The sequence below is a fragment of the Parasteatoda tepidariorum genome, chromosome 8, assembly GCF_043381705.1.
Source record: "Parasteatoda tepidariorum isolate YZ-2023 chromosome 8, CAS_Ptep_4.0, whole genome shotgun sequence".
NCBI lineage: Eukaryota > Metazoa > Arthropoda > Arachnida > Araneae > Theridiidae > Parasteatoda > Parasteatoda tepidariorum.
In genome coordinates, this window is record NC_092211.1 from 13,768,782 (window position 1) to 13,781,903 (window position 13,122).

Below are 13,122 nucleotides of genomic sequence, written 5' to 3' on the forward strand. Positions count from 1 at the left end.
GGATCTCCGGGACAGACGGATTGCTCGCAACAGGCAGGGAATACTCCTTTTCCGTTTTCTATTCTGCATTTAGAGCCTTCTGGAAGTGCAAATGAAGGACACCTGAAATTATTTTTAAAAAAAATAAAATAGCTATTAGTAAAAATAATATATTAAAATATTAGTATTAATAATAATTATTAATAATAATGCTCTTTAATATACAGAAGTTGAAGTAATGATTCTTTAAAAAAATTAAAACAAATCAACTGCTACATTTAATTGCAAATATGAAATTTAAACTTTTTAATTTTTCAAGAGAAATTTCGGTCCTTCTAAAAATTAATTTATGATCTATAGCAGAAAAATGATAGGTTGCATGATAGATGTAGATAGATGCATATTACATGGAAATATGCATCTAAGAGCAAATTTATCTCATAAATTTGATAGTAAATATTTTTTGTAAAATTATGAATAAATATGATTAAATTAGCTTTTCTTATTTATTCTTAATTATTTTACAAATTTTAAACTCTAGTCTTCTTTTGAAGATTATAGAATATTTTTAAAAGGATATTTTTCTTTAAAGTTTGGTAATAAAAAAAAAATCTCTAGTCTCAAATAATAAGGCGCTTATTTAACATTAACTTTATGAAAGCTTACTTTTATCGAATTCCTTTCCTCTCCCCGATTTTTTTATTGTGAGTAAAATTAAAGGCAGTGAAGTTAAATCGAATTATATAGTCACTTTGTAATGGCATACGTGCAAAAAAACGCGTCGTAAAATGCTATATTTTGGGAATAAAATAGTAAAAAATGTTGTCCTATATCGGACTCTAAAGGCGTTATTGATAAAAATTAGTTATTGGAATTATTATATTCTATATAATAAAATAAAATTTGAAATTGGTCTAAAGTGCAACACTGTCACCTGGATCAATAATATAACTAATACATATGCTTTATAATATAATGAAACGTTTTTTTACCAGAGTAATCAATAACCTTAAAATTAAGAAACAAATTCAAAAGATTCAAAAACTATGATATTTAACTGAACTTACCCGGAACCAGACAACATTCCATAATTGCACGTTTGTTCCATGCAGGGATCTTCTGTTTGAAATGTTTCTCCATTTTTATGTTCACCGCAGTCAACTGAAATGTAAAACAAAAATTCGAGAATACACAGAATATAAAAATTAAGAGAATCCTTATTATCTATCTTATATGGATGTTGCAAGAATATTAACTTTTGTGAATTTGAAGGGAAAAAAGAAGATAGTATTGAAGCAGATTCAAAAGCAACTTCTTTGCGTATGATTAATGAACTATACTTGGATGAGGAATGCCTTCGTGTTTTATATGCAGACGCATCCCTGATTTAAGATAGCTCAATTTACTGATTGGACAAATCATTATCAGGCTGAAGTTTACAGTAGGCATTCTTTCCATGCGTCCTAATATGCATAATTTTGATGCAGAAATCTACGCAATCAATCTAGTACTAGAAAACTTCAAAGCAATAACAAGTATGTTTACAAGAGTGGTTATCCTAGTTGATTCAATATCTGCCATATAATCAGTGAAATCGTTGCTTTGAAACTGAAATCTTATTTGAAATCAGGCAAACTTTAACCCTTCTTAAATTAGATAAAATAAATTATTTTTAGTGGGTTTCATCACACATTGGTATCAAAGGTGATAAACCAGTAGACTTTTTAGCGATAACCGTAACAACATGAAAACGCATCTGTTGCATCAGATGCACTAAGAGGATACGTTTTTGACAAATTTAATGAAATGAATGACAATGCTATGCTTAATATGCCAAAAGGCTGAACTTTGGAGGGCATACTAAATTGTCGGTGATTAAATAACCATGGACCCCGAAAGGAGACAGTAGCAAATCTTAGACTACAGAGTGACCTAAGGCTGCTTGGCAGAACATTTGTTCAAAATAAGGGTATGCTAGCCGGCTCATTGCCGAAAGGTTAGCATACCTGACTACGAGGCCAATGATTGCGGGTTCGAATTCAGCTCAAGGCATGGATGTTTTTCTCTATTTCCTTCTGTGATGTGTGAATGTGGCAAAAAACAGTAACAGTAACAGTGAGGAAAAAAAACAGTAACATTATCTCAATTTGCCTAGAAGAGTTCAGGTTACTTTTTTATGACTAGAAGGAATTTCCTTTGCCCCCTTTTGACTATTGATTGTTCCTTTTCATATTTTAAATTATTTATTGTTAACTTTTAACTGTCCATAAAATTCTAATTGTTTTTAAATTTCATAAAATTGTTCATAATCTTCATAAAAGTTTGCTAAATTTTAGTCAATATAAGTAGTTTCTTAGTAGTTACGTAACATTTTGTATTTCCTTATTGAGTCTATTATTATAAAGACAAAAATTTGTCTTCTAGCTTCCGTTAGAACTCCAGAAAAAATTGTGCAAGCATCCTAAAACTTGAAAAACAGATACAAGGGAGGATTCCAAAAACGTTCAGAAATTACAACTAGTGCATTCAAGAGAAACATATTTAAAAAATAATTTTCGTCATATCTTTAGCACTAGGTGTTTTTTAAAATTAAACTGCAGAAGCTTTTTCCTTTTAATGATTTAATTGAGTTTGCTCATTTTCCTTTTACTCGAAAATGGAATTTATTCCAAGCTCTTACTATTTTTTTCTTTCTACTTATTAGCGCAGGTAAGCTATGTATGCTATGTACCCCTACTTTTCTTTCACTAGCTACGTTACAAATAGTAACGTTTGAATACTTATAAAGAGTGTCCAAAATATATGGTCTTATTCAAGTACCTCGAAAATTACGCATCGTTTCTGGAATCTAATAATGAAGGAGGAAAATATTTTCTAAAGATGAATTCAATGATACCAAACTCGACTTCCTTTCGCATCCCCTGTTTCTTAGGACTTTTAGGACGAGAAGTCTTTTTGGTGTTATTTCATTAGTTTTTCGAAATATGTTTCTGACATGACAAATCTGACACGTGTTTCTCCATTTGAAACAATTTGAACATTTTGCATTTGCATCATCAGAAAGAAATATGCAGTTTAAGCAATACTTCACCCCAAAAGTGTTCTAGGGGCTAAAATTACTGCTCGGAGAATGCCACGTCACTTTTTGAGTAATCTTTCATTAAATCATGGCTGTGCTCGTTGTGTGAAAGGAACACTTAAACTGCTGCGAAAGAAATGGACTTGATTCGAAATCTGTTACAGAGTTGGAAAAACAGCATTGTCCAGAATTCCTACATACATCTCAGAGTTCATATTTATATTTATATTATTTTATAACAGCAGCCTATACGTGAAAATAACAAGCCACATCAACTTTGTTAGGTTGAGGGTCCAGATACTCTTGGTTGGATTACATAGATTCGCACTTTGTTTTTTTTTTTGTAAATTTTAGTGCATAATATAAATTTTAACTAAATCTGACTGAATACTTTTTATGCAATAGCATAGAAAGTTGTTAGCAAAATATATATAGCATAAAAGGGATTGTTTAAAAATAAAATCTGATACTTACCATTCCTTGTTACGGGCACCGGAACTGGGGGACCTGAAGCAACCATTACAAAAAAAGAAATGCTGAGTAACAGGCAAAATGCGCTTCGAATCATAGTTGTCTTTATTTGACGTTCCTTTTTTTTAATCCCGCAAAATGTTTCTGTTAAAAGGAGAGAAAAACGCGGTAAGAAAATTTTCAGAAAAATGGTTAAATAAGATTTTATTTGATTATTATTTTCCATAATTATTATTAATTTATTAAATTGTAATTTGATTGTATCACTAATTTGTGACCCTGGGTTGTTAGAGTACGATACTTCTATTCACGCACAGATGGCAGCACCACCACAAAACTACTAAACTATCGTTAATGCGCATTGAAATTTCTTTTTGACGATTATGAAACCATGCAAGTTGTATATGATTAAAAGAGTGTATAGTTTTGCATTCATGTTTTTTTTTTAAAAAAATGTAAAAAATGTATTTAAAAAAATGTTCTTTTTCGTAAACTTAACGATTAATTGGATATTCAGACTGCTGCCATAATTTTAGAATGAAAATTCTAACAGTGTAGTAACAATGAACAGTAATCGAAAAAATAAGTGAATAAGTATTAAAATAGCCAGAGCAAAGATTGGTTCCGAAAAGTAGTTTCGTTAGTGCTATTTTTTCCCATTTGTTTTTTCAATTTTACTCTAGAAATATTTAAACTTTTTCGATTCTTTTTGTTGTAGTTTTCATTTAGACACCTTGACATTCTGAACCTTAGGTTTTTTGATATTTTTTGCACTTAACAAACGTTTGATGCCGGAATGTCATTTGATAACCCTGAACCTTTCAGAAAATATTGAAAATAAATGGGGTCGCTTCATTATATTAGGAGAAAAAAAGCAGGATTATTTTTGGAAATTCTATAAATTTATTCTCAAAAATGTAAAGCAATAATAAAATATTAAAATTAAAACACCATTGGCAGCGAAAAATAGTGAAGTACGTGTCTTGGCTTTTCGATTCCCAAAATCGTTTGAGAATTAGTATTTTTTAAGTCGTAAGTGTCCAGAGTCTATGAAAAATTCACGAAAAGGGGGATGGATCAGCAATAGGGCAAACTGCAAAGGATAAATAATCTTTCATAAACGTGTGGTATGTACGATTGCTTGCATACATCACGCCGTGTAGTATGTAGCCATTGAAGCCAAAGGCTAGCTCGTATTAGCAAAATGAGAGTGCCAGCCGTAGAATCAGTAAACGGACCGTACACCGCGCATTTTACTGCGAGTACTTTGGTAGCCGTCGAGCAACCTCGTTATTAACTTGCCGTAAAATTTCAATATTAATTTTACTCGTTATTGCATACAAAATGTGGGGAAAAGACATGATTGTTGCTTATCTAAAAACAGAAAATGAAAGAAAAAATATGACTTACTCTCTGATTTTCACTGTTCCAAGTGTTTTTCTAGAATCGATGCGTTTTTCGAATCTTTTTTATACTCTTAGCAATGATAAAATCTGTTTAATGGTACATAGAATAACGTTTTATGGTACATTATTTTGTGCAATGACCAAGCGATATTTTTTATCAAATATTGACATTACTTTAATATACATTTTTGATGTGACAACTCTCTTAGTTCAGTTTTTTTCAGGTATATTTTTTAGTATATAATTAAAGATACTTTTTTTACGAATGACAAAAGTAAATAAAACTTCAAGTTATTCGGTAATAAATGGGATATAATGATACAAACAATTACAGTTTATATCAATTACTTGTGTAGAAAACATAACTGTTGTTATTTATTGCAGGATGTATATTAAATTTAGAACTCAAGACTGCTTAGTTTCTTGATATAAATTTTATTATGACAAGTATATTTTCTTGTTAAATACATTAAGTATAATTTTGAGAATCCTTTAAAAGGAAAAAGATTTTATGAGTGTGCTTCTCACATTCTGCACATTTTACAACCATTTGTTCCAGTATAGGTCTATATTTGCCTGTAAGTGCATGAACCAATTTCAGTCATCAATCCTATAGTCATTCGAGAAATATAGCTCGTGTGAGAGTGATGCATGGTAAATGATTTTTTATAAAAAGGATTATCTTTGTGCCTTATTTCAATTTATATTGCAGATTATTTTTCTTATTTATTTTAAAGGAAACATCAATGATTTCTGAAGTTTGGAGCTCAAATGAATCTGAAGTGAGTTTCGATTTGTATTTTATTCACCATTCTTAAATAATTATTTATCTTTAACTCATTATGCAATGTAAATACGTAATGTAAATACTTAATTTAACGTAAGTACTTTGAAAGCTATCCGAAACCACTTTCCTTCCTTTATCTATAGTTAATTATTTCTAACCGGGTTTCTTTAAATCTAAATTATATAAATTCTAAATGGGGTAGAAATAAAGTTTAAAAAAATACATATTATCTTATATACTGAACAGCCTATTTAAGGAGAATTAATGCTTGATTCTGCTATCCTTATTTTCAGCGGGAAATGATACAGCAGAGTTAAACGTTTAAAAACGTGCTTTTTCAAGCCTAATAAATTCGAGTACAGAGTCAAGTGTAAAATTTTTTTAATTGTGTTTTAATTGTGTCAGTCAATTTTGTACAAGAATGCAGTGGTTATGATTGATACCCATTATTTGATTATTTAATTTGTTCTCCTTTAGTTCGGAGTTGATGTATTCAGCTGTACCCATCAGGAAAATTTGCCACAGACACACCTATGGTATTGTAACCATAGAAGTTTACATGGCAACCGCAGCAAATCTAACCACTTAAGCATTGTAAATTGTACGATATGTAGTGATCAGCTACTATAGAATAGGCGACAAACTATGATTCTGTTGATGTTATCCTTCTACTTGCTCTAATGGCACAGAATGCTCTTTGCCTCCATCGCCAGTACATTTTGTTAACAGCACACGATCAACATACCTCGAACTAGCTCGTCCATTCAGTATTGCTTTTGTTCTGTTTCCACTTGTCTCTTCCAAATTAACTGCTTCTCTTGCTCTGGTGAGCTCACGTAAAGTCGATTTGGATTAAATAATCATTTTTTTGCCTTTTTTTAATGTAAAATAAAACAATGAACTTTCCTCTCGCTAAAATTGTTTTGAGTCTTGCTTCTGCGTCAAATCGAACAGAAGTTATGAAGATTTTTAAAAAAAATATTTTAGTCATTGCATTGAAAATTGAGCTTTTTTTGTTTTTTTCTTCTCAAAACTAATTTTTGTAAAAGTATTGTCATGTATGTCAAATTGAATTTTTTTACGGTTTTCAGACCATGCTAGTTCTTAATATTTTAAACACTGTATAGTTTTGTATTCACGGTTTAATTACCCTACTAGTTGTAAACGGTTTCAGGACAGTAGAGGTAAAAAAATTTTCCTNATTCAAAAACTATGATATTTAACTGAACTTACCCGGAACCAGACAACATTCCATAATTGCACGTTTGTTCCATGCAGGGATCTTCTGTTTGAAATGTTTCTCCATTTTTATGTTCACCGCAGTCAACTGAAATGTAAAACAAAAATTCGAGAATACACAGAATATAAAAATTAAGAGAATCTTTATTATCTATCTTATATGGATGTTGCAAGAATATTAACTTTTGTGAATTTGAAGGGAAAAAAGAAGATAGTATTGAAGCAGATTCAAAAGCAACTTCTTTGCTTATGATTAATGAACTATACTTGGATGAGGAATGCCTTCGTGTTTTATATGCAGACGCATCCCTGATTTAAGATAGCTCAATTTACTGATTAGACAAATCATTATCAGGCTGAAGTGTACAGTAGGCATTCTTTCCATGCGTCCTAATATGCATAATTTTGATGCAGAAATCTACGCAATCAATCTAGTAATAGAAAACTTCAAAATAATAACAAGTATGTTTACAAGAGTGGTTATCCTAGTTGATTCAATATCTGCCATATAATCAGTGAAATCGTTGTTTTGAAACTGAAATCTTATTTGAAATCAGGCAAACTTTAACCCTTCTTAAATTAGAGAAAATAATTTATTTTTAGTGGGTTTCATCACACATTGGTATCAAAGGTGATGAACAAGTAGACTTTTTAGCGAAAACCGGAACAACATGAAAACGCATCTGTTGCATCAGATGCTCTAAGAGGATACGTTTTTGACAAATTTAATGAAATGAATGACAATGCTATGCTTAATATGCCAAAAGGCTGAACTTTGGAGGGCATACTAAATTGTCGGTGATTAAATAACCATGGACCCCGAAAGGAGACAGTAGCAAATCTTAGACTACTGAGTGACCTAAGGCTGCTTGGCAGAGCATTTGTTCAAAATAAGGGTATGCTAGCCGGCTCATTGCCGAAAGGTTAGCATACCTGACTGCGAGGCCAATGATTGCGGGTTCGAATTCCGCTCAAGGCATGGATGTTTTTCTCTATTTCCTTCTGTGATGTGTGAATGTGGCCCAACCTATGAGAGGAAAAAAACAGTAACATTATCTCAATTTGCCTAGAAGAGTTCAGGTTACTTTTTTATGACTAGAAGGAATTTCCTTTCCTTTGCCCCCTTTTGACTATTGATTGTTCCTTTTCATATTTTAAATTATTTATTGTTAACTTTTAACTGTCCATAAAATTCTAATTGTTCTTAAACTTCATAAAATTGTTCCTAATCTTCATAAAAGTTTGCTAAATTTTAGTCAATATAGGTAGTTTGTTAGTAGTTACGTAACATTTTCTATTTCCTTATTGAGTCTATTATTATAAAAACAAAAATTAGCCTTCTTGCTTCCGTTAGAACTCCAGAAAAAATTGTGCAAGCATCCTAAATCCTGAAAAACAGATACAAGAAAGGATTCCAAAAACGTTCAGAAATTACAACTAGTGCATTCAAGAGAAACATATTTAAAAAATAATTTTCGTCATATCTTTAGCACTAGGTGTTTTTTTAAATTAAACTGCAGAAGCATTTTCCTTTTAATGATTTAATTGAGGTTGCTCATTTTCCTTTTACTCGAAAATGGAATTTGTTCCAAGTTTTTACTATTTTTTTCTGCTTATTAGCGCAGGTAAGCTACATATGCTATGTACCACTATTTTTCTTTCACTAGCTACGTTACAAATAGTAACGTTTGAATACTTATAAAGAATGTCCAAAATATATGGTCTTATTCAAGTACCTCGAGAACTACGCATCGTATCTAAAATCTAATAATGAAGGAGGAAAATATTTTCAAAAGATGAATTCAATGATACCAAACTCGACTTCCTTTCGCATCTCCTGTTTCTTATTAGGACTTTTAGGACGAGAAGTTTTTTTGGTGGTATTTCATTAGTTTTTCGAAATATATTTCTGACATGACAAATCTGACACGTGTTTCTCCATTTGAAACAATTTGTACATTTTGCATTTACATCATCAGAAAGAAATATGCAGTTTGAGCAATACTTCACCCCAAAAGTGTTCTAGGGGCTAAAATTACTGCTCGGAGAACACGTCACTTTTTGAATACGCTTTCATTAAATCATGACTGTGCTCGTTGTGTGAAAGGAACACTTAAGCTGCTGAGAAAGAAATGGACTTGATTCGAAATCTGTTACAGAGTTGGAAAAACAGCATTGTCCAGAATTCTTACATACATCTCAGAGTTCATATTTATGTAACAGCAGTCTATACGTGAAAATAACAAGCCACATCAACTTCGTTAGGTTGAGGGTCCAGATACTCTTGGTTGGATAACATAGATTCGCAGTGCAATTTTTTTTTTTTGTAAATTGTAGTGCATAATATAAGTTTTAACTAAATCTGACTGAATACTTTTTATGCAATAGCAAAGAAATTTGTTAGCAAAATATATATAGCATAAAAGGGATTGTTTAAAAGTAAAATCTGATACTTACCATTTCTTGTTACGGGCACCGGAACTGGGGGACCTGAAGCAACCATTACAAAAAAGGAAATGCTGAGTAACAGGTAAAATACGCTTCGAATCATAGTTGTCTTTATTTGACGTTCCTTTTATTAATACCGCAAAATGTTTCTGTTAAAATGAGAAAAAAACGCGGTTAGAAATTTTTCAGAAAAATGGTTAAATAAGAATTTATTTAATTGTTATTTTCCTTAATAATTTATTAAATTGTTATTTAATTGTATCACTAATTTGTGACCCTGGGTTGTTAGAGTACAATACTCCTATTCACGCACAGATGGCAGCACCACAAAACGACTAAACTATCTTTAATGCGCATTGAAATTTCTTTTTGACAATTATGAAACCATGCACGTTGTATATGATTAAAAGAGTGTATAGTTTTGCATTCATGCTTTTTTTTTAAAAAAAAATGTAAAAAATGTATTTAAAAAAATGTTCTTTTTCGTAAACTTAGCGATTAATTGGATAGTCAGACTGCTGCCATAATTTTAGAATTAAAATTCTAACAGTGTAGTAACAATGAACAGTAATCGAAAAAATAAGTGAATAAGTATTAAAATAGCCAGAGCAAAGGTTGGTTCCGAAAAGTAGTTTAGTTAGTGATATTTTTTTCCATTTTTTTTTTCAATTTTACTCTAGAAATATTTAAACTTTTTCAATTCTTTTTGTTGTAGTTTTCATTTAGACACCTTGACATTCTGAACCTTAGGTTTTTTGATATTTTTTGCACTTAACAAGCTTTTGATGCCGGAATGTCATTTGATAACGCTGAACCTTTCAGAAAATATTGAAAATAAATGGGGTTGCTTCATTATATTTGGAGAAAAAACGCAGGATTATTTTTAGAAATTCTATAAATTTATTCTCAAAAATGTAAAGCAATAATAAAATATTATAATTAAGACGCCTTTAACCGCGAAAAATAATGAAGTACGTGTCTAGGCTATTCAATTTGCAAAATCGTTAGAGAATTGGGATTTTTTAAGTCTCTAGAGTCTATGGAAAATTCACGAAAAGGGGGAGCTATAAGCAATCGGGCAAATTGTAAAGGATAAATAATCTTTTATGAACGTGTTGCATCTACGATTGCTTGCATACTTCACGCCATGTAGTACGTAGCCTCTGAAGCCAAATGAAAGCTCGTATTGGCAAAATAAGAATGCCACTGGTAGAATCAGTAAACGGACCGCACAACGTGCATTTTACTGCAAGAATATTGGTAGCCGTAGAGCAATCTCGTTATTTACTTGTGTCTGTAGTCTATGGAAAATTTTCAAAAAAGGGGAGAGATTAGCAATCGGGCAAACTGCGAAAGATAAATAATCTTTTATCAGCGTGTTGTATGTACGACTGTTTGTGATTTAATAGCCGTAGAGCAATCTCATTATTGACTTGGTATAATATTTCAATATTAATTTTATTCGTTTTTGCATAAAAAAATGTGGAGAAAAGACAGTTTTGATTATCTAAAAAAAAGGAAATGAAAGAAAACATAAGACTTACTCTCCGAATTTTCAATGTTCTAAGTGTTTTTCTGTAATCGGTATGCTTTTCGAATCTTTTTTTATACCCTTAGAAAAATATAAAATATGTTTTATGATATATATAATAATGTTTTATGGTGCATTATTTTGTGCAATGACAAAGCGATAGTTTTTATCGAACATTCACAATACTTTAATGTGCATTTTCGACGTGACAGCTCACTTAGTTCAGTTTTTTTTTCAGACATATTTTTTATTGTGTAATTAAAGATACTTTTTTACAAACAACAAAAGCAAATAAAACTTCAAATTATTGGCCAATAAATGGAATTAAATGATTCAAACAGTTACAGTTTATGACAATTACCTGCGTACAAAGAAGTAACTGTTGTTATTTATTGCAGGATGTATATGAAATTTAGAGCTCAAGACTGATTATTTTCTTGAAATAAATTTTATTATAACAAGTATATGTTCTTATTAAATACATTAAAGAAGAAATAGAATTTCGAGAATCCGAGATAATAATATAAAGATTTCATGTGTGTGCTCCTTACAGATCTATACCAATTGGTTCAGTATAGGTCTATATCTGCCCGTGAGTGCGGGAACCAATTTTCGTCACCAATCCTATATTCATTCGAGAAATATGGTTCGTATGAAAAAGACGCGTGATAAATGATTTTTGATGAAAGTATTATCTTTTGCATTATTTCAATTTATATTGTAGATTTTTTTTTATTCATTTAAAAGGAAACATCAGTGATTTTTGAAGCTTGCAGCTCTAATGAATCCAAAAGGAGCGTCGATTGGTATCTTATTGACCATTCTTAAATTCTTATTTGTGTTTAACTCATTATGAAAAGTAAATACATGATGTGACGTAAGTACTTTGAAAGCTATTTGAAACCACGTGTTTTTTAGTATTTATAGTTAATTTTTTTGAATCGGGTTTCCTGAAATCTAAATAATATAAAATCTAAATTGGGTTGAAACAGAGTTAAAAAATATATATTATCTTATATACTAAACAGCATATTCAGGGAGAATTAATGCTTGATTTTGCTATCTTTATTTTCAGCGAGAAATGATACAGAAAGTAAGTATATTTATATTTTTAACAACGTATATTTTCAAGCCTAATAAATTTAAGTAGAGTCAAGAGCAAGTAATAAGTGCAACATATTTTACTTTTTTAATTGTGTCGTTCAATTTTGTGCAAGAATGCAGTGGTTATGATTGATACTCATTATTTGATTATTCCGTTTGTTTTCCTTTAGCTCGAAGTTCTTATCATAGTACTATATCGAAGTACTTATCATAGAAATTTGCCATAGATACACCTATGGTAATATATGGTAACCGTAGAAATTTGCATGGCATTTCTATGGGAAGAGCGGCAAACCTAATCTTTTAAGCATTGTGTATAGTACGATATATGTAACAGTCATCTACCACGGAATGGGCAACAAACATTCTGATTCTGTTAGAGTAAATGTTACATTTCTATGCGACTAGTGGCACAGAGGACTTTTAGTTCTCTACGCCAGCTCACTGGGCTAGCAGCACACGATCATACCTCGTACTGCCTAGTCAATAGCACTTGCTCATGTTCTTTTTCCACTTGTCTTCTCCAAAGTTACTGCTTTTCTTGCTCTTCTGCTCTCACGTTAATCCGATTTGGACTAAATTATCATTTTACTTGTTTTTAATATAAAATAAAACTATAAACTTTCCTCTCACTAAAACTGTCTGATTCTTGCTTCTACGGTTAATCAAACAGAAGTTATACTGATTTTTTTAAAAAAATGATAATAATTTATATTTATTATTGCATTGAAATTTACATTTTTTTTTTATTAAATTTGAAAACATTTGCGTTTTATATTAAATTTGCAAATTTTTTTATTGCATTGTCTTTTTTCACAAAACTAATTTTTCGGTAATTTTTCTTCACTTTGAATGCAATATCTCAAAACATTTTAATTTGAACTACCGGAAATTTTGCATGAATATTTTCTATGCATATGTCTTGAAAAAGGACTACGGATTGGTTGATTGAACTATAATTTTATATTTTGCAACTAAAATAAAAATGCCTAATTGTAATTTTCGACCTTTTTGTCAAAATTGTTTCGATATTCGCAGTAAAATATCTAAATATAAGTGTAATGTCTAATGGAGCAGT

The 13,122-nt window shown here is 30.6% G+C and overlaps 1 protein-coding gene and 1 long non-coding RNA gene across 2 annotated transcripts in view; both read right to left on the minus strand.

Annotated features, from left to right (window-relative positions):
- Positions 1-4,965, minus strand: part of LOC139426229 (U-scoloptoxin(16)-Er12a-like) — a 27,353-nt gene extending 22,388 nt beyond the window's left edge. Inside the window, exon 1 of the mRNA XM_071184262.1 lies at positions 4,940-4,965. The gene's annotated coding sequence lies outside the window, so the exon portion shown is untranslated. The remainder of the gene's footprint in view (positions 1-4,939) is intronic.
- Positions 4,966-6,952: 1,987 nt separating this feature from the next.
- Positions 6,953-11,082, minus strand: LOC122272289 (uncharacterized). The gene is made up of 3 exons (XR_006226910.2): positions 10,954-11,082; positions 9,419-9,558; positions 6,953-7,049 (listed from the first exon to the last, which is right to left on the minus strand). It is a non-coding gene; the product is annotated as an uncharacterized lncRNA (long non-coding RNA).
- Positions 11,083-13,122: the final 2,040 nt, after the last annotated feature.